This window comes from Caloenas nicobarica, chromosome 3 (assembly GCF_036013445.1).
Source record: "Caloenas nicobarica isolate bCalNic1 chromosome 3, bCalNic1.hap1, whole genome shotgun sequence".
Classification (NCBI taxonomy): domain Eukaryota; kingdom Metazoa; phylum Chordata; class Aves; order Columbiformes; family Columbidae; genus Caloenas; species Caloenas nicobarica.
Genome location: NC_088247.1, coordinates 19,899,173 through 19,921,355, shown reverse-complemented (window position 1 = coordinate 19,921,355; position 22,183 = coordinate 19,899,173). Strand labels below are relative to the sequence as shown.

Sequence of the window (22,183 nt, the reverse complement as noted above, 5' to 3'; positions counted from 1 at the left end):
TCAGAACATGCCAGATGAATCAGCAAGCGAAACAAGCCCCACATTCCTTTCATTGCTCTTTCATTAGCAGCTGAACTGTTTGGGCACTTCTCTTTCTTTGAAAATGATGAGGAATATGGGAAAGAAGTAGCAGCACCTGTTTCCAATGCAGAGTTATCTTACAATTAAAGTGATAAACATCAGGCCCAGGTTCACATTTACTCAATGGAGAAGGAAGGAAGAGGAAAAATAGGTGGCCTGTAGTTTCCCAGTTGCCAGTGCCTGGAGTTCTGCACATGTTCCTGTTCATGCGATGCATTGAGAGCTAAATGGTTACATCACTCACCTGCTCACATATGTTAGCATTGCATCAGAATTCATACTGATGTTTATTACTTCAAAAGAAAAAGAAAATGACCTTAAAAGACTTTGACTTTTGAGTAGTACAGTAGTTGGCATCTCCTCCTACTAATACACTTTTGCTTCTTCCAAGGAAGACAAATAGTTTGATGCATTCAGATGGGTAGTTGAGAAAGGTTAATTGCCACAGATTACAGAAGATCACTATCTAGTTGATAAGAGACCACAGAAACTAGTAAAACTCACTACAGCATTCAAAGGAACAAATTAATTGCAAATATGAACTCGTATGTATTCTGCTTCAAGAATTATAAACAAGTCATGCGAAAGACTAAGCACAACGTAAATTCCAAGTTATTCAATTAAATGCAACCATTTATCTGGTGGAAAACCATTGCACAGTATCTCACATCTTCACTAGAACATGACAGCTCTGGAAAGCCAGTGAAAAGTGCCCAGCTGCAACTTGTTGGGCTCAAAGCACAAACTATTGAGGATCTATGTTGTGTACTACACAGAAGACCAGACCTAGGTCCTTACCGCCTCCTTCTTGTCTTAAAATCTCTGAACTATAGCAAAAGGTTGAAGACTTGTGTGTGATTTCTATTTCATGTGTAAAGAATGTAGATTATGACTTGCACTTCGAAATGAGCATTCCTGGAAAAAATGTTCAGAGATGGCGTATCCTTTGGATAATCAGCCACAACCCTTCCTCTCCCCCTTGAAAATGAGGAAATTTGTTTTCAAACTTACTGTGTCAGGTGGAGATCATTGGGGGATAACAGTGAACAAGGCATAGATTTTACCATCCCATAAGAATGACGAATTAATCCCTTTGGCTGAGTGACGGTCTTGGAGATAATTAAAGGAATTCTGTCACCATCAGACAGTACAATTCCACAGCTTTTACACTCGGTGAAAGAAGGGAACCAATTAGACAAGAAGAGATTCTGCAAGACAACTGAGGCCAGCAGCCTCTCACTGCAAGACGGCTAAATTCTTCCCAATGCAGGATTATACTGAATAAAATATTAATTGAGCCTATTGTGGCCTCCTGCCAAGTCTAATAGCCTTTGCTGGGCCCTTGGTGGAAAACACACAAGAACCAGAATCCTCAGATACATGCTAGAAAGCTAGATTCAAGAAGTCTGCTCTAGATTATGTTCTCACCACCATACCTGAGATTTATGGGAAGGTTTCTATGAGGATACAGGTCTATGCAAAGATTTAGAATTTGAACTTCCCAAAGTAGTCGTACTAGTAGCACTGCTTTAAAATAAAAAATTACTTTAAATTGAGAGCTGCCTTTTGCTGCCAGAGCTGTTACCTATCTCTTTGCCACTTTTTTAAAATCGACCTTTCATTCAGCATGTCTGAGGACAGAAGACTATACTGAGGTGCAGGAGCATGTTCTTGCAGCTCTGAAATCCATGCGGTGCAGAGTTTTAATGGATTGCTGTTTCACCTCTAAGCATTTGGTCCCTGTCCAGTTTAGGATAAAAGACAAATGTAAAGATCTTACTTATAGTCCTCGGCTTTATCTTTGTCACAGAAGCACTACCTAGTTTGCAGCAAAATTACAGTTGGTATTCAAGTGTGGCATAGGAGGAGAACTGTCTCACCAGCACTACAGTGCCTGAGCAGTACAGGTTGAGAAGATTGCACGCTCCCACCTGCATTAAACTTAGTTCTAACCAACACTAATCATTTCCAAGAGACATCTACTGAAGTGCACTTCCTCTCAAAATACTGACTAATGGTGAATATCAATACAGCAAACTGGTACAACATATGACTTGGATATACCTGTTTCACATAATGGAAGGATTTAACTTTAAGGAATTTGTGACCCAAAAAATGCTCTCTGCAATTAATGATTAATTAATTATAAAGGTGCAGACATTTGTCCCAATTACAGTCGTTATCCTAATTGTTGTGCTAAAGCAAAGCACTGGGCTTCCTGGTGTGGAATTTTTTTTTGTTTGTTTGTTTTGTTTTTTTGTTAATGGGAGCCAAACAAATCATTCACTGTTTAAAGCTGATTTCTCTTCTGGAGTCCTTTTCCACACATTTTCAGTGCCCCTTGACTTCAGGCATCTGTCACAGCAACCCCTCTGCTCCTAGCAGGGGAGAAGGTGAAGGGCTTCATCAGAAGCAGATGCCAAAACCCTCCTTGCATGGGCTGGGGCACAGTGATGGTCGCTCTCAGCTGTGGTACAACTTGACTGCTGTCCTGGAATCTTCCCCAGCCCCAGGAGGTTCAACAACAAAGTGCTGCTCAGAAGATGAAGCCCTGATTCTGCTGATTGGTCTGTCTCACACGCTGCAGAAAGTGATGATGGGAAGGCGATCACACAATGTCAAAGGTTAGATTTTGCCCTCAGTTATCCTTATGTCAGCTCATTAACAGTTATTGCATTATACAGAGCAGAAAGAGGACCTATTTTTTATAGGTTCATGGGATCTTTTATTAACTTATTTTCAGTTTTTAAACAAGCACCATTGCATAAGAGAAACACAACTGATACTTGAAAATAGTAGTTCTAATGAAGAAAAATAGATACACAGAAAATAACACTGTATTTCCAACACATCTGTGTGAAAGACCTGATCTATAGGTCTTGGAGGTCTTTCCAATAGCCAGTGGTCACCGCATCAGGCCCAAAGAACCAAAACTAGGATTACAGACATCTTTAAGTCACCCTGTAAAGTGGAAAAATGCAATGCCATCAGAAAAAGAAAGAAACAGGAGAATATATGGGGAAGGGAGGATGTGAGCACATGTGTACAAGAAAGGAAAAGAGCTTGGGCAAGAAAAAGTGTCTAACAAAGTCCACAAGCTTGCTTAGTAAAATTAACAAACTTTTCTGTACTGCATGTGTTATTGAATCCTCTGTGATTCATATTGCCAAATTTTAGATAAGATCTCAATGCATTAATAAAGTGTTACAAAATTAATTTTGCTCTGTAAGCATCCTGGTCCATTAAGTAAATATCATTCTAACTCCTAAGAATTTCTTGGGGCCTCTATATTTTATTTACCAAAATTTACAGATGGCAATGGGAGTCCTTCCACTGTCTTCAACATTCTTTGAATCTGATACTGATGCTGCAGAAGCTGAACAACTTGTCCAGTGATCCTAACACAAACTGGTGGGCATATTCAGAGTAATCATCATAAACTGGTCAGTAAAATCTTTAAAAGATGCTGGACTCTGGTGGTGAAATCCTGGTAGAATTAAAGTCAATAGCAAAACTGCCTGTGACTTCCAGAGTTTCACCCGGAGTTTACCTGCCCAGGCCATTCCTGCCACATTGCTGAAGCTAGACACAGCTGAAGAGCTTCAGAAGCACAGGTGAGTTTTCTGGGTGACGCAGGTTTGGGTGTCTGGGTAAAGGAACCAGGCACTGGAGAGGGTTTAGAACAGCTGATAAGATACACATATTTCTCAATTTCTAATGCAATTATCTGAAATATTTAAATATGAATATGCAAATATCTGTACTCTGGTTGGGATAAAAATGCAAGAATTTATTTTTCCTGCATTGTTGCCCATCAACAGCTGCAGTCTTAACATGACAATCAGCCTCCTGAAACCAATCAAAATGCAAAAAATTGCACAACTGGGGAAAAGAGTTATGCAGTATTTACATATGCAGCTCGACAGCAGTTTGGTTGTCTGAGGCAACTCAGTTATGGCACAATTTAGACGTAGAATTTCTTACAGTGAGCATAACCACCCTATGCAGGAAAGTTCTTGTCACTAATAGACTACTACTAAGCTAAATCACCATGTTTATCTGCTACTATAGTTTGGACACAGGATCTGCTATCTCATGTAACAATTGCTTCACTTGTCCCGAATCTCTTCCTGCCTGTTGCAGAAATCCTTCTTTCTTTCACATATTCAACAGGGTCAACTACCACCTTGTGTTCTGTCTCTCCTCATCAGATCAAAATATATGCCTTCTCTATTTGTTTAAAGAATAAATGATCAATCTTTAAATACTATCAAAGGTGCAGAGTTTGCCAGTCTCTTTGGACACAAACAGTGGAGGCCCAAGCAGTAAACAAAACAGGCTAGCAGGCAGTGAGCTATGCCACTACATCATAGAATGTTCTGAGTTGGAAGGGACCCACAAAGATCATCGAGTCCAACTCCCGTCTCTGCATATGACAACCCCACAGTTCACACCATGTGTCTGAGGGCATTGTCCAGTCTCTTCTTGAACACTGTCAGGCTTGGGGCCGGGACACCTCCCTGGGGAGCCTGTTCCAGTGCTCCACCACCCTCTGGGTGAAGAACCTTTTCCTGATGTCCAACCTAAACCTCCCCTGGCACATCTTCCTGCCATTCCCTCGGGTTCTATCATTGGTCACCAACTACTGCAAACATGTATAAGTTATGAGATATGTTTCACTTTTGGACCTCCAAATTCCTGTCACAAATACCATATGTAAGAAAATCATCAGTCTTTGCTGCAGTTGAAAGAAGCAGCCGGCTTAAAGATCAGTCCCCAAAGACCCACGGTTCCTGCTCACACCCCTTGAGTGCAAAGTAGGAAATAAGACATTCACTTACCATATTTGAGGAACCTCCCCTTAAGTCCTAAATTGGTTGATACCCTAGGCACTACCAAAATACAAACATTAAACAGCCAATAGATCCCAGTGACTATAAGTAGCTCGAGTATTTATGTGGAGATTGACTCGGAGGGACCATTGCACCATGCTTACAATTCTCACGCTTTCAGACCACAGCTGCTTCCTTTAACTTGTGAGACCAAATAAAAACCTTCCAATTTTGAATTGAAGAAGAGCCTTGGTTTTCAATGATTTGTCTATTTTCCAAATATATTAGCTAGACTAAGCAAATAATGAAACATAGTTATCCTTCTCTCTAGAATTGTCCATTATGATAGTCCTGGACTACCACAGCTGCCATGATGCAACTAATTCTGCCAGATGTGTACAAATTTGCATATATTTTTATTAGAATTTTACTCGTTGCCTCGCCGCGTTATTTTCCTCTACAAAATTTCCTTAGTTCTCAAAAGTGTTTGCCTTCCTAAGAGAGTGGCCCAAGCCAAAGCTTAAATTAGCCAGGGCTTAGACTTTTTTTTTCACTTTGGACTTTGATAAACTAGTTGGCACAAAGTTCCACACTGCTCTGACCAGATCATTACCAATATCTGCAGCAGCTAGATAGTCTCCACCTGTTCCTTGTTCACTGAAAGCCAGATCAACCTCATTCAATAGCCCAATCTTTCAGCTTCACTTCCTTGCATTGCTTTGTCTTTTCATATTTCTCTGATTTTCTCTTGCAGTTATGCAGTCACAGGAAACAGGACCTCAAAAGGCCACCTAGCCCATCCCTTTGTCTCAAAGGAAGATCAAACATAAATGTATTACCTCATTACTAGAAGTATTTTTTCTGCTTTTTAAGATTTTTTTTCCTATCACTTATCTATAAAACTGAGTAACCATACAGTTTTTTCTAGGGTACAAGAAACAAACAGTGTCACTCATTCCAAAAATGAATATCGACTGAAGCTTGTAACTACAGAGACTGACATATTCCTACACTTTCATTTCAAGAATATTTTTAGCAAAATCATATATTCAGGAATTTTATAATTAACTAACACTTCTGCTGAATTTTCAGCTTGCCATAGAGATCCACACCCATACATTACAAAAATCAAAGATGATTACCACTGAAATCATCTAAAATGATGAAAATACACTGAGTCTTCAGTATGTGGTACACTGTATATCAAAAAGTTGTCCTGGTTTGGAATAGCTTATCTTCAGCAATCCCCTGCACAGAATCATTTACGTATCTGAATTTCAGACACACAGAAATCGTGCCTCACCTACAGTTACAATAACGTATCTTATCTTACCAATAGTGGGCCTGATTCTTCTCTTGAACATACTGATGTAAAACATGCCTGATGATGGAGAGTTCAGCGGTATGGCATCAATATACCAGGCAACTATACAATATCTACAACTATATACAAGCCAATCTCTGCCAGTTTTGGCTTTGTATTAGTTACTGATATGGAGAACACAAAAAGTAATTATGTTGTTTGCTTATTTAAAACACTGCCCCATAATTGCTTCGCTATGAAACCCACAGTGAGAGACAATGTTTAAGTTGTATTGCCCACAAGTCAGCCAGATAGGTCAGCACCGTGTTCTTCCCCTGCCGCTGACCTTGACTTCCAGTGAAACAGCAGCTGTGTCTCTATAGGATGCCTGACATATGTATGTTACTCTTGCTAGTAGCTCAAGTCATGAAACGGAACACCTTGTGCTAAGTGCTGTAAAAACACACAAGAAAAAGATGGTCCCTGTAGAAAAAGCACACCTGCTTTGTCAGTTGTAGAGCCTTAAAATACAGCTTCAGGTGATTCCACATCTCACTATCCCCTATGACTCTGTCTTTATCTCTTCTTGACATTGCTGAGAACAATCTCATTTTGACTATGAGTGCAAAACAGATGTCACTGCATGTGTGATATCATGTGAAAAAACATCAAAACCTTAAAGGTGAGTGAAGATTCTATAAACTGCTAAATCATGTCAAACCTAAGAGTATTTTGCAGTCAGAAACATGCCTGAAGGCCTGCTATAAAAAGTAGATCTTTTTGTGAAAGAAGCTCTGTCTCTTTAAAAGGACCTCCTAAATTCTGATTTTGAATTTAAACTATGAATTATATTTTCTTATTCGTAATTAAAAGTTGTAGCTCCAGTCTATGTTCCCACCCAACATTCTGCCAGGCATGCAGTCCTTCCCAAGGTATTCTTCTTGCAGCAATACCTGGATACTTTCAGAAGAGACAGTAAAATTACTTGACACACTGAATTTACACCACTGCTACAAAGAGTTTGATCCTTAGTGTCCTAGCTGTGTCCAAGGTGGGGATTTTGTCTCTCTGAAGTGAAATGAACCCATCTGTGCCCTATGCACGGCAAAGGAAATAGAATCTTATTTTTTTCCATTTTATTTTTGTATGAGGCTGCTCATTGTCACCTCTGATCTGTGAATCCAAGAATGCTTCAGGTCGACACTGACTAGCATAAAGGTAAGCAAGAGACAGAACAGCATGATGTTTTGTTATGGAAAACAAAAAATTACCTGGTTTCACCATTCCACAGCGTCGCTACCTTCCTTAATAGAAAAATAAAGATTTATTAAACAATGAAACAATCTGAACTGTCCTACCCCAGTTTTGTTTCTAAGTTTTATTTACTGAAGTACACTGCTCCCTGTTTTGCCCCGCTCCTGTGGGCATTGTCTTTTTTCACACTTTTCACTTTAATTTCTGTGATTCTATAAAATAGCTTAAAATGAGAAGAACCTATTTGGCCAACCATGGTATCTCCCCACTGGTGCTGAATGGATTCCTATTGTACCTTTTCTAACTTGTAACAGAAGTGTGTTTCTGTGATTAAAAATAGAAATTCCTTTCCCAAATGATTTTTCAGAACAGAGAAAGTAGATAGAGGGGTTTTTTAAATATATTTTTCAGTGATCGTGGTGTTCAGCTTGCATTCTCCTCCCACCCTTCTGACCTGTGCAGATGTTGCGGGTTCCCTTTCACCACCTGATCTAACAGAAGAGTCTGCTCTTAGCTCTAGGGATGTTTCTGTTCCAAATGACATGTGGAGATGCCAGAAATAAAATTACCTCTACACGGCAATATCAGGTAAAGTCAGTATAGCTATAGCGGCATACTCTATCATCACATTTAAATAGAGTTAGAGAACCTGATTTAAATACACTTTTTTTTTTTTTCGCAGCCTCTCATGTGCTTCCACAATATTTTCATACTATTGTACAGACTGAACTTTGGACTTTATTATGGCTCTATCCTGATTTGAACCCCTTTGAGAAGAAGATTGGACTAGACCTTCAGATATCCTTTCCAATTTGATTTCTCTAGAATCCCGTAAACTGTATTTGATATGGTCTCTATATCAAAACAAGCTCTTGGATGAGCTCTTAACTGCCAGGACTAGCTGTCACAAATATTGTTTTATTTTTGTCATGAAATAAAACACTGTTACTTCTACAATTCTTTAATTCTTAGATCAGCATACACAATTTTAACGTTTCATTAAGGCATGTTAGGTACAAATGTTTTATGTCACTTCGTCATAAGATGCTATCTCAGGCGCTTAATAATCCACTTGCTCTCAAAAAACCTGCTTGCAAAACACACAACAGAAGGGAAACATGAATTATGCTTTATTCAACCAACTGGACAGCTTACCTTGGTAAGTCTATCAGCCTTGTAAAATTTTGTGCTCCATACTCTCACCAGGTTTTTAAGAAAATAAGAAAACAAACAAACAAGCAAAACTGAGGATCTTCTCAATGACCTTTCAGCAAAGCCAGCTCAGGTATATTTGCACACCCTGTACCCATACTTGATCATTTTGATGGAGACACACTCTTACTGGCTTATTGACAAACAAGTAGATGAACGAAAAGAGAGAAAACTCATTAAGTAGAATGAGAATGGACTCACATCCCTCCTCCCAGTTCACCAGGCAAAGGCTGGTAAAGACTCATCTAACACTTTTACTCCTGTTACTCTTTTTCAGATTACTTCCCAGGTGGTACCGTCAAACCAAAATCCCTTCAAGCAGTAGCATCTGTCACAGATCTAGAAAACATCATCATACCATTTGCCACCATCAAGGGAAGCCTGTTCTTGTTTTACCCCCTCACTTTCTTTTCCTTGCTGGCCCACAGTAATGGTCTTACAACAAACAACAAAAAGCCTCTAAATTTAGTAAACAGGCTGCGTTGGAAATGCTGGTGGTAGCGCAGATCTGCTCTCGTGCCACACTGTCAATTTGCAAAATGTCTTTTGTATTAGAAAAGATGCAATAACTGTTACTAAGATCTAAAAAAGGGCAAAAATGGCAAAAAGATCAGGATAACAGTGTACTGCAGAGCAGTGTACAGTTAATTTATATTCAAAACTATCTATAATTCACAAAAGCATTTCACATGACAAAAGAAGTTGCACAATGTTAAACAAGCAATGAGGTGTATCCAATTCCATTTTCTATATGTCTGCTATACAGTGACAAACCAGGAATCTCTACAACTGTAGAGATTCACCCCAAGTGATTACAGTTACGTTGTTGAAAACAGTTTTTTGACCATGCAGGCTCAAACACAGATGCCTAATGTTGAGAGAATGCACATCTGCTCGTCTCCTAACCAGAGAAGACTGAGAGGGGATCTCATCAGTGTTTATAAATATCTCAAGGGTGGATGTCAAGAGGATGGGACAAGACTACTTTCAGTGGTGCCCAGCGGTAGGATGAGGGGCAACAGGCACAGGCTGAAGCACAGGAGGTTCCATCTGAATATGAGGAGAACTTCTTTGAGGGTGGCAGAGCACTGGAACAGGCTGCCTCAGAGAAGTTGTGGAGTCTCCTTCTCTGGAGACATTCAAAACCTGCCTGGGCACGATTCTGTGCAATCTGCTCTGGTGAACCTGCTTTAGCAGGTGGGTTGGACTAGATCCAGATCCAGAGGTCCCTTCCAACCCCAACCATTCTGTGATTCTGTGATTCTGAGACATGCAGCTTTCAAGGAGTGCCTGCCGACAGCTTCCTGGGCAGAATTTAGGCATGCACAGATCTCAGTGCCACTGAACTGAGTAAACTTACAGAGGACAGTGTCACATAAATCTTTCCAATTGCAGCTCCAGAAAAATTTTGACATATGAGGTTAACTTATTCATTCTTGTTAATCTAAGATGAGATGTTTGGCAAATTGAACACTAGTGAAGTCACGAGAGTTCAACTAGATCATTCAATTTAACTAAAAGCATTTTGATGTTAATTGTAGTTTATTTTGTAACATAAGTTAAGGAAGTATTAGAAAAGCCGTTTCTAATAGAAAATCAAACTATTTCATTCTGGAAGGAGAAATATTGTGGGTTTTTTCCCATTATTGTCCTATTTATAGGTTTTTATAACATAAACTGAAAAAGTTCTCCAGTTTTAATGAATTTATGGTTTATTTTGTCTCAAAACGTCATTTAAGTAGTGAACTTGATCTCTGACTCAAATGCTCATGTCCTAATTATGTAAACACTGAAGTTTAACCTGTGAGTAGCATATGAATAGACTTATGAAGTTCAATATCAGCACCCAGGTGAATATGTCATACAAGAATCAGGATTTTTTTCTGCTATGTTCTGTCTATAAATACACATCTTGTTTTCTAAAGCACGAGATTCCTCCCAACATTCCTGCCAGACATCTGCAATTATCAATATATAATGTAGTTGGTTCTCAAGATCTGCAGCAATGCATTCAAACTTATTTATTGTCTTGTATGATGCTTATCAGAGTTTATGTATCTATAGCAGTCGTATGCTCTTCATTTGCATGCAGCTTTTTTAAATTATGTAAGTAAAACCTCTATGCACAGTTCAAGGCAAGCAAAAAAGCTTGAAGGAAGATGAAGGAAAAGAGAAAACAGCTGAATATATTTAAAAGATTATTTTCCAGAAGCAGTAAGGTCACAAAAAATTATGAATGTGTCAGTTAAATACTGTTTAGTAAAGAGAAAAGTTCATTAATACAGATATCCTATGCCTTTCAATTTGATACTGTTTTGATCATTACTGTTTCAGGTTACCTGTAAACAGGTGCAGCAACCTGCCCTGGAGAGGACAGTAAAATACTTCTTGGCTTATGTCATGGGTGTGATACCTCTTGGGGAAGATTGTTTTCAAGCTTGCCACAACCAAGGTAATGGTTGATCAAGAAACTACTCACAGCAATGACATGCCAAACTCAAAGGTAGTATTCAGATCTTTGGGCAAAATGATACAGCAACAGAGAATTCAACTGATAAAACATGGGTTAATAATTATATTTTAAATTGAATTTGTTTGAAAGCTGTACTGGAAAAGTAAGTTAACAGCTGAAAAACCTAGAAACTAACACAAAATGCATTCTTCCCCTAAAGAAATTCTCAATTACTTCAGTGGAACAGGATTAGGCCACTGGCTCTGTAAATGTAGCCATGCAAATATATTGTCTCCTTGTACTAATATAGCTGTCTGGCAAATTCTTTTTGCTGTTACCATGACTCTAACATTTTGATGTTTCAGCAGAAAAATCACAGTTAAGTCTATGTGTGAACAGTAACTGAGACACTTTTAGTCATTTTAGGGTTACAGTTAGCAGTGAGGTCAAAATGTCTTCTTTAGAAATATTAAGCTATGATCTGAAATCTTTAGTTCTTACATATGAAAAGTCTTAATACGTATCAATCATAAATTTGTCAGGAAAGCTACTGATTTGGCTTCCACAGTTTCCAGTCCTCATTTTTTTTTTCTCTTCATACCTCAGCTGGCCAAAACATGGAACAGGTGGAATCTCCTGACTTACTTGCATTCTTACATCAATATACTACAAATGAGTAAGAAAAGGCCTCTACTTCTCCTATAGCAAATTATTTTAAAGTCCAGCCTACAGTAGAAACATTTCCCAGTAACACTTGTGCCACTCAACAGCTCTTGGGAATGCAGTTTGTCTAGGACTCATGCTATCCTGAATCATAGAATATCTCAAGTTGGAAGTGACCCATAAGAATCATTGAGTCCCACTCCCTGCTCCTCACAGGACTACCTAAAACTAAATCATATGACTAAGAGCATCATCCAGATGCTCCCTGAACTCTACAGACGTGCTTATGAAGGCCCATACAAATACAGTGTTCTCTATAAATGACTCTACTGGACAGATGCATTTTGGAATTGGGCATAGTTAACGCAATTTTCAGACATTTGGAGGGAAAATACTTGGCAATGCACTGTGAGACCCCAGGACTTCTGCCTAAGGAATTTTAAGAGTTTAGGCTCAGCTTCTTCCAATTCCTGTTTTCTTTGTACTTTTTTTTGGTGAGCCCCTGGTTCTTCCTTCATTCCCTCATTTTCATGCTTCCAGTTTTCCACACTCAGTCTATGACAACATTAGAAATGTCTATGGAACAGATCAGTGGAGTTCTTATGTCAATTTCATAGGGTAGTACCTGTTGTCCCTGCATGTGCAGAGCTTTAATTTTATCAGCAGATTTTTTTGAGAAAGAAATAAAATTGAGGATAACTAGATGATTGAGACAGAAAATAAAACTTGCCATAAAGTACAAGTATTCCCCAACTATTTGAACAGGGTAAGGCTCATGATATTTAGCCCTTGGAACAATCATGGTGCAAATCTAGCACAGTCAATAGCAAAACCAAAGCTTATAGATACAGGAAACTGTAATTCCAGTTCCTGTAATCATGTGCTGAGTTTATATCAACCATTCAAAGGAAATGCCTCAAAAGCAAAAGCATTTATACCCTGGGAAACTAGTGGTCTACTGGCTCTGGGAACCTGTAAACCCTGATGCTACCAGTGTTTAGCAACTTGGTGTTGACACATCTATAGTGAACATGATGATTAAAAAGGGGTAAGAACTGTGACTCTTGCAAAGCATAGGAAAACAAGAAAATTAGTAAGCAAGGTATCCCATTTCCACTTCTCTTAACTCCCAAGTACATAAGCACAAATGAGACTTTTGAGTAGCTGCATGAAGTGATAATGGCTCACTAACTCCTGTGCAGTTATGAAATCTGTGTAGACCTCACATTTTTAAGAATCCTTTTGCAATACAGCAATGCAAAAACAGTTTTCTAGACCACAATGTTTATAAAGATACAGTTAATTTATTAGATGTAATTCTTAAAACACTGCTCTATCTTTTCTTTCGTAGTTCCTGAAGTGATTTATTTGGCATCTGGAAATGAAGACGTAAGAATTGCTCAGTGGCTTCTGATGTATATTTGGTAAATTAAAAACACCTCTAAAAACAAAAATGAAGATGCTTTCGCTGAGAGTAGAAAGACTTGTGATTCTGAACACAAAAGAGCAATTATAGGAGTCAATCTGAATACAATTTCTGGAAGCCTCAGAAGCATGCTCTGATATGTGTTGTTGGCAGTACTGCTTTGATTCTGCTTGTTCTGCTCTTTGAGTAAGCTATACTCACAACTGCTAAAAAATTGAATTTCAAGTTAACCACATTTTACTGAATTTGGCAAGAAGTGCAGGTACAGGAAAATAGTGTTCCATATCAGCTCTTTAAACAGAACAAATACATCACAGCTTTCACAAAATAAAAATTTATTAACCGTAACAAACATCATATAAAATGACAAATAAGAAGTGCAGGGTGCATGAGTCATTAACATATGTGCACTCTTGTCATGTGCCCTTATTTTCCACTGGATTTGGCTGGAATTAACACTGTGGCAATCTGTGTTGGCTCTTGAGGAGGTAAGAGGTAAAGAAAGATGGTATTTGGGATGAGACCTGCTCCGCAGAGCTCTCTGTGAAGCACAGTGGCTGCTGCAGTAAAATGACTGGGTGTTTTGTTCCATGCTGCTTTGCAGTGCCTGCATTTGCTACATCAGGATGCTCAGTCTTCAAGGTAAACTATTCAAGTGTGCCTTTTTTCCAGTGTGTTGTGTCACAAAGGCCAAACAGACCCATGGAAAAGATCTACCCTTTTATTTCTTTTCTTTCTTCTAATCCTTCTCGGCCAAGGTCACTGATAAGCAACAACAAAACAAAAAAAGCATTGTTAGATTAGAAAGGTCGTAGAATTCTCCATCCTTTTCCCACATATATTTTTTTTCATAAAATATGAAACAGGTCAGCCTCGTGGTGGGCAGTTCAGAAAATCTGTCAATGATGGCTACTTTAAGTCTATCACTTTTTGAAGAGCTGGCAGATAGGGCATGGTCTACCACATATACCAGCTGTAAAAACACAGCAGTAAATATGACTGAACAGGCAATGATTTGTTCATAAAGTGCCAAGATCCCTGAGAAAGTTCCTCAGAGCAGCTGGAGTTAACCCAGACACATGGTACCAGCCTTTCCGCAACAAGCGCTTCTCCAGGGCTGATAAAGGTGGGGCAGCAACAGAGTGTAAAAAGAGAAGTAAAACAGGCCTTCCTGGACACTGACTCTCAAAGTCTAAAGAATAGATGCTGAAAAATGCTGACAGTGTCCTGAAAGTAAAAGGAGATGTTCATGCAGAGATCAACCTGAAAATCCACAAATGGAAATGGATAGCTGCTATCGTTTAATTCAGTGAGCAGGTTCTCTGAACCAACAACAAAATGTTTTGAATTTGCTTTCCTCTCAGAAAGCAAGGGACTGTATGTATGAAGGTTCATATGTTACATGTCTACATTTTATTCACAGAAAACACAGTTTTGGCCACTGGTTACAAGACTGCTTGCAGATGGTCTTATGTTTCTCATTTGTTTTAATGTTGTATTAAGGTATCTGTTTCAAGGCCTTTGTTTTTGCCCCTGCATGCAAAGAATTGTTATTTAGTCACAGAAATTCTATATGTCTACATGCATTTATGCATATTTAGCACATGTTTATGAATAGTGGGTGTGGTCTATTCTATCTTTTTTTTGAACTTATGATTGACAGTGCATATAGGATTGTTGTTAAAATAATTGGCTATTTGAAAGGTATTTTCTTTGTTCCCTGTCCCCTTATAATTAGACACCATTCTAAGAGAGGAATGGAAGAACTGAAGTGAAGGGATGAGTTCTTAAAGCTGTGAAAGTTAAAAAAAAAAAAGGAAAAAATAAGAAAGAAAAAGAAAAAGAAAAAGAAAAAGAAAAAGAAAAAGAAAAAGAAAAAGAAAAAGAAAAAGAAAAAGAAAAAGAAAAAGAAAAAGAAAAAGAAAAAGAAAAAGAAAAAGAAAAAGAAAAAGAAAAGGAAAAAGAAAAAGAAAGAAAAAAACAGACCAGAGGAAGTAGCATATGCAAATAAACCTACCTGAGCTTCCTTTGTGTTTCCAGCTGGTCTTTGGGTTCACAAAGTACTCCTGACTCCAAGTACACGTCCTGGCTCTTCTGTGTACCCCTTCTCAACAAGCTTGTTATCCGTATGCAGTTCTGAGGTTCTGCTCTTTTTTGAGTTCGTATGTCCAATAGTCATGGAGTTCTAATTTTCCTTAGCGTCAAATCCTGTATACTGGTCGGTATAACCTCAGTTTTTCCACTGGCAGCTTCCTTTTCATTGAATGTTTGATTCTTTTTCCCTTCCATGATATTGTTATTCATTCCTCTTACCACAGCCTCTGCATCTTCTAGTTGCAATGTCCACAAATCCCTTTAGTTCTTGTGAGAATGCTGCAGCCTGGCCTGCACCTACTACCCCTGAGGACTGAAGTATGCTACTGTCCTGGAATATGGAGGGTCAGTAACTCCACACAGTGTAATGCCCTTAAGCTCAAGTAGATTCAAACATGCAGAGTATTTTAAAAGGCTGAGAAAAAAATTTTTTTCCATCACCGGAAGTGATGAAACCTGGAGTTTGATGAAAACTGGACTTTGAGGTTGGGAGCAGAGTGGTCAAAGCCAAAGGGGCAGAAGATTAAGAAATTTTTAATGAATTTAGTAGATTTGTTTCTCATAGTAAATAAGTAACATACCACCTGTGCAGGCATCTTACAGCTGTTGGAACAGACTATTTGTTCTATGTGAGAGGATAGTTGAACTTGACCTGTGTAAACTCTGAGTGTTTCCTGCCAAGACCCAGAATAGACTTTGTGTGTGCCCATGCTGAAAAAAACACAAGCATTATCTTGTAGTGTCAACTCCAAGCCCAAGGAGTTTGTTTTTGTGGCTTTTTTACTTAAACTATGCTGCAAAACCAAGACACTGCAGAAATACCATTCTGAATTCATAACAACTTGTCTTAAACATACTATAGAGCACTATAAGGATACACAGAAAATAAAATGCCCTGCACTCAACCTTATCATCTTCTAAGACATAACAGTTTATTTTCTTCCTAAATATGAGCATATCCAAAAAACAATCCTGAATATTTACGCATGGCACATGACAACCATGATGTATGCAAAGTTGTTATAAACATAGTTTCATATTTAAACATGGGTCTTTTCCCCTTCAGGCAACACAGGAATTGCTAGTATCTCTGAAAACATCACTAAAACAAATTGCCAGTGCTGAAAATTAAGACATTTGATTTAACAACTAATTCTGAGGAAGAACATAAGAAATAAAGAGATGAGCCACTGATTCACAGTATCACAACAGGCCTGGGGAACCCCTTTCAAGGGTATTCCTTATACAAGAGAATGCCCTGCTGCAGCACGGGAAGCAATGCCAGAGCAACTGCTCTAAGAGAAAGAATAAGCAGTTCCTACAGTTTATCCTCATAACAAACCTTGGCTGTCTTCTCTTACTGCATTTTGGCTATTTTATTTGAACCGAGGAACTGTTCAGGAAGTTACAAAGATGGACCAGGTTAAATGCTGTAACATGGTACTTATTCACACCACATTAGGCAGAGGAACACTAAAATTAGGCATAAAATTTTATTCCCTTGGTAATATCCTCCGGTATTGGCTAGAGACGGGAGGAGAAAAGGAAATTTCCCTTGGAAAAATAAAGCAAAGTATTGACATGTAATATAAATATTGCATCATTACATCTTTCAAGTAAATATCACCATTTTTATTAGGAGGTGGGGAGGTGAAATATCATCAGAGACACTGGAAAAAATTAACCATTCACTGGGTAGTTTAAAGGCTCTTTTGAATGGTTACTATACTCTCCCTTATATTCTGTCTGTAAACAACCTTATTAATTACAAAACCGTGTGAAAGTGAGGAGATGATTTCTTTTGATTTTACTGGAGCTGCATGAGAAATATGTTTCCCCTGTCACTCTATAGAGAGATATTATAGGCCTGATCCAAAGCTCATTGCTGTCTTTCCTTTGGACTCAGGAGCAGGCTCAAGCAAAGTAGGAACAAACCAGCAGCCTTCTTAAAATCTAACATGTAAATAATTTGTAAAGAATTGCTGCTTTGCACTGATTCTCTTCACCACTGCACCTAGTGATGGACAGCACTTGCTGAATTCAGACTGAAAAGCTGAAGTTTTGCCAAGTGAACATACATCCGTAGTATATCAGCCCTTTTTCATCAACTTCCTAATTAAAAAATGCCATGTTGATATAAGGTATGAGAGATTTAGACTTCTAATACTTCACAAAATAATAGATGCCAGTGCTGGTTTGGTTGAAAATCTGTGATCTTATAGATGTTTAGGAGTTTGCCTGGTGCAGAGCTATAATCAAGTTGGTTATGATGGACCCTCAAGATATGTAAAATTTATCCTGGAGGAAACTGTTTTCTGAAACCAAATGCTAGGCAGGTGGGAGTTTCAACAAATAAAAGGGTCTACTGGTAGATGCAACATTGACTTCTTAATGTTTAAAACCTCCCAGACAGTTCTATACCAGACCAGGTTTGATGGATCTCTATGGGGTGCCCTGCAGCCCTGGTTATTTCCACAACCAAGTTGGGTAGTTTCGGTACTTGATGACTGTGTTCCACATCTGCAGCTTCAGTGCAAACATTCTGAACTACTACATACACTGCAAATCTGACCTGAGATCACATTTTAAATCCAACCTAATAACAATGTTTACTGTTTTCATGACTAAAAGTATGATGCCTTCTGAGGGATCAAAAATCCTATTGTGTTTTTTGTCTGTCTGTCTCCACATCCTACTCCCCTTCCCAAAACAAGACATTCCTCTTTTGTTTTAGTTTCATTACGTTTTGCTGCTTTTTCCTCTGTGGCTAAAATAGGCAGAGTGGTTCTAATCAAAGCAAAATACTGTGAAGGGTTCTAAAGAGATAACCTTTGTCAACAGCCTACAAAAGCTTTGATTTGCTCTCCTTGTGACTTTTCAATCTAATATATGTGGAGAAGATGATGCTATTTGGTCTGCACCCATTTTCATGCCACAGAAAACTGGCTGCACTTCTGTTTAAAACATCACTGATAGTCTTATTAGAATTTCTCATCACTCCTATTATGAGAAAGAAAAGGTCAGTAAGTAATCTAAAGCCATAAAGTTTTCTTGTACTGTACTATGAAGAACTTCACATGTTTATTGAATGTTGATCAACATAATGCAAACATTTATCAAGTTCAGGCAAATTGGTTTTATATTCATTCATATATTCCATAAGGATCTTCAGTACTGTGTACATACTTAATATGAAAGTACTTTTCCACTGCTGAATCTTTCAGCAAAACAATGACTGTGCTCCGAGTTGATCAAGAAATAGGTTCTAACACAGAGAACTTTGTTTCATAAACGTGTTTGTGCAAAGCACTTAAAAAGAAATGTCCATGCTGATTTTCCATGGGTGGGAATTTTATTTTCATCCTTTTGGAGTTCACATAAAAGCCTGACTGGCTCAGAAGAACAGTTTTCAAAACAGCACCTTTTTTGCCCTTCGTATTGCAAAGTTTCTATGCTTAGGTAATAAATTGCCGCATATGTGTATGCATGTATGTGTATGTAATCAAAATACTCCTTTGCATATCTTATTCATCTCCTCAACATGAAAATTAAACAAAATATAAAAGAACAGGAAAAATAAGAGACCCTCAAAAATGATCCTTAACAAATCTGGATAAATAATACACCTCTGAATACACTGAAGTAGCTCGTCTTCTTTCTTAATTGTCTTTGTCTCCAAACACACAGTTGCTCAATTCTATAATATGTAAGATACCATATTGTAGAGTAAAACAAAATGCCAAACTATGAGCTAGGAACTACTGTGATAAAACTGATGCCCTTTTTGAAAATGTGGGCATATAACTGAGTATTTGAATCTAAAACAAAGAAGCCACTGCAAATGCTAAGTATTTAACTATTGCCCTTGTTGGTTAAAATGGGAGGCGGGGGGGGAGGGGGGAGAACGTTCCCTCTCCAGAAAGTTCAGGCTGTAAAATACATACCAAATTGAATCTCCTACATCAGTTTAAAATGTACCGAATTCTGCATTTACTCATTGTAATCGCTTACTCTTCTCTTTGTTTCACTTGATAAATCAATGTGGTTTTTTAAAAAAATGTAATAATTACTTTTTTCCCAGTGAAAAATCCTGGTTTACAGCATATAGTCTTACTCTGTATTTCTTATGTTAGGAGTGTTATGTTGCCATCTCAATTGTTTTTGAATGTGTCATATTGCACACAAGTATAAACATACGTATTCACCAGACTACACCACAGCAACCAAGTTTAACCTTATCATTTCAAACTTGAAGAACCTTGATAAATCCCCAGGAGTATCTGCTAACTGCCTGCTAAGGGTTAACAGTTCCAATATTTTTTTGTTCGCTTGCAGAGTGACATGACAAAGACTTTGTTTGGTAATTTTTGAAAATAAACTATCACACAAAACCGAAACATCAATTTTTAAAAAAAGGAGAGAGGTAAAAACTAAATATCATTCAGAGCTGTATGCTGTTGTTCTCCAAAAAACCCCATAATTAAAGGTAACAAAAGCCCCATATCCCTCAAATTAAAGTAAATCATTCATTAAACTGTTCTACAATAGTCACAAGAACTATGTAAAGACAATTGAAGGATAATAATTTCTACTTAACCCCAACCTTAACTGCAGTTTCAAAATTAGGTCAGTTAAAATGAAAATCACCATTTTCAAATAGATTAAGAATCATTAAAATTGGATAAAAATACTCCTAAATAACTACCTGAAAAAATCCAAATGTAAATAATTGTTAAAGCCCCCCATATTTTATACACAACATCAGAATTATATAAGAAATGCCTATCAATGGATGCTCTGTTCGAGAAGTGGGATTCCAGTCTGACTCAGTGTTATTATCTGGCAAAAATAATATGTAATTCAAAGATAGCTTGTTTATTTTCTTCTTTTGTTTTCTCCTTTCAATAAAGAAGCCTTTATAAGGACACATATATAATGGAAATATTTGGAGCTGAGACAATCACTAGTAATTTGTCAATCAATAACTTTAGGTTTTAGCATTACTAGTGAGTTTGTGTTAAATAAGCTTTTTTTTTCCCTCTCAGTCAAGAAAATATATACCACACCAACCAAAAGTAACCACATCTGGGCTTTAATTGAAACAGTTGCTAATTTTACAGGTCTGCCCACCTTATTCTAGAAAATAGGATGCAGAAATCTGGCATTTCCAGCAGCCGTTATTAAAACGACAGCCACTGAGAGCTCGATCCCATTTTCACTGGGAGCAATGTCAAACTCCCCGTTGACTTCAGGGAGAGCAGGATCGGACCCCGAGCTGCTCAGCCTCCTCCAGCTCCGTGCACAGGAGGCTGTGCAGAGGAGCTGGGGTGGGAGAAGAGCAAAAGTACAAACCCCAGCTATTCCTTTGTTAACTGCCCAAAGAGTTGAACTTTCCATCACTTTGTGAACAACAGCAAAGTGCTCTGCAAACAACAACGGTGATAAAAGGACATATTTACCTTGAGGGAATAGCAAAGGGAAAGCCGTAGAATTGCAGAACAAAGTAGTCCAAATGAATTATCTATGCATGCAGTCCAAACGTGCACCTCCAAGTAGGCCACAGTCTGTCAAGCAGTCGTCTCGGCACCAGCCACCCTGCCTTCCATCTTACGAGGTTCACCCAGAAAACTGACAAACCTGCTCCACGACAACAAAACTCTCCTAATGCTTTTGAACGCCCACCATTTGTTCTCCATTCATCCAATCAACTTTCCACTGCACATCTTCTCCTGCGACTGAGGCTCAGAGGCAGGATCCCTCCTCATCTGTATGCTAATTATTTTGCCACATGGACAAAAGTAATAATGCTTTCAGACAGGAAACCAACGGGCCTGAAGTCCAAGGCAGAAATTAATAAGTTGCCACCACTGAACGCTGAGATGGGCATGCGTGCAGTTCTGTGCCTGATGGATCAGCTATAACCTCCATTTAAGAACAGCAGAGAGGCGACGGGATGGAGGAAGCCTCGCATGCATCGAGCCCAAGTTCCCTCAGAGACCGCACTACCGCAGCAGAACAGCATCCGTAGCTGCTCGCTGACTTACCCCGCCTCAGCCCGCATCCTCTCAGCAGCGCCGCGCACAGCCATGTCCCCGGCCCCGCCGCGGGTGCCGCTGCCCTCCGCGGCCGCGCACGCCCAGCCCCGCCGGCGCGCTGGGGGCGGGCAGGGCTGGAGCCGCGCTCCGCGCCCTCCCCGGCACCCCGGGCCGGGCTCCCCGGCGGCGTGGGGCGCCGCGGCGGCGCTGTGTTCCACCGAATACAGGGGAAGCGAGAAACGCCGCAGCCGCCCAGGAGGGGAGACCGCTAAAAATACTCCCCTGCCGCTGCTGCTGGCGTAAAATGGTGTCTCCGTTATGGAACACTCCCTCCCTGCTCCCCCTCCCCCCAAAAAAAAGAAAAAACAGTAATTAGACCTCTAGCTGCATCTCTAAAACAAAATAATTATTGAAAACTATCATTGTTTTACTGCTGGTGTACCACTCCAGGGTTTATAGGGTTAATTCAGCTGGATTGCTGAAGCCTCGCTTATTTTACCTGGTCACACCATCTTCGCCCCTTTGAAACAAAAGACGTGAACTATTTCCAGAGGAAAAGATTAGCAGCCTTCCACCGTTAGCAACTTGCGCGGCTCAACTTCATGTGATCAACAGCTCAAACATAAACAAGGGATCGCATACAAAAAGGGCCAGATCTGCATGTGCCCGTTAATAGCGTTTTCCCCATCAATTTGACGTGGATTTTGTGGCTCTTGCTGCCTCCGCTTAGCCAGGGACTGCGTTACTAAACGTGTCACACAGACAATAACTGGGAAGAGGCACCTCACCCCCTTGAAACGCTGTTGCGGAGGCTTTCTGCCGGCGTGCGCC

The 22,183-nt window shown here is 39.1% G+C and overlaps 1 protein-coding gene across 1 annotated transcript in view; it reads left to right on the top strand.

Moving 5' to 3' along the window:
• Positions 1-13,262: 13,262 nt before the first annotated feature.
• The window catches only part of RPS7 (ribosomal protein S7), a 488,774-nt gene continuing 479,853 nt past the window's right edge, over positions 13,263-22,183 (top strand). The window contains exon 1 of the mRNA XM_065632794.1: positions 13,263-13,272. The gene's annotated coding sequence lies outside the window, so the exon portion shown is untranslated. The remainder of the gene's footprint in view (positions 13,273-22,183) is intronic.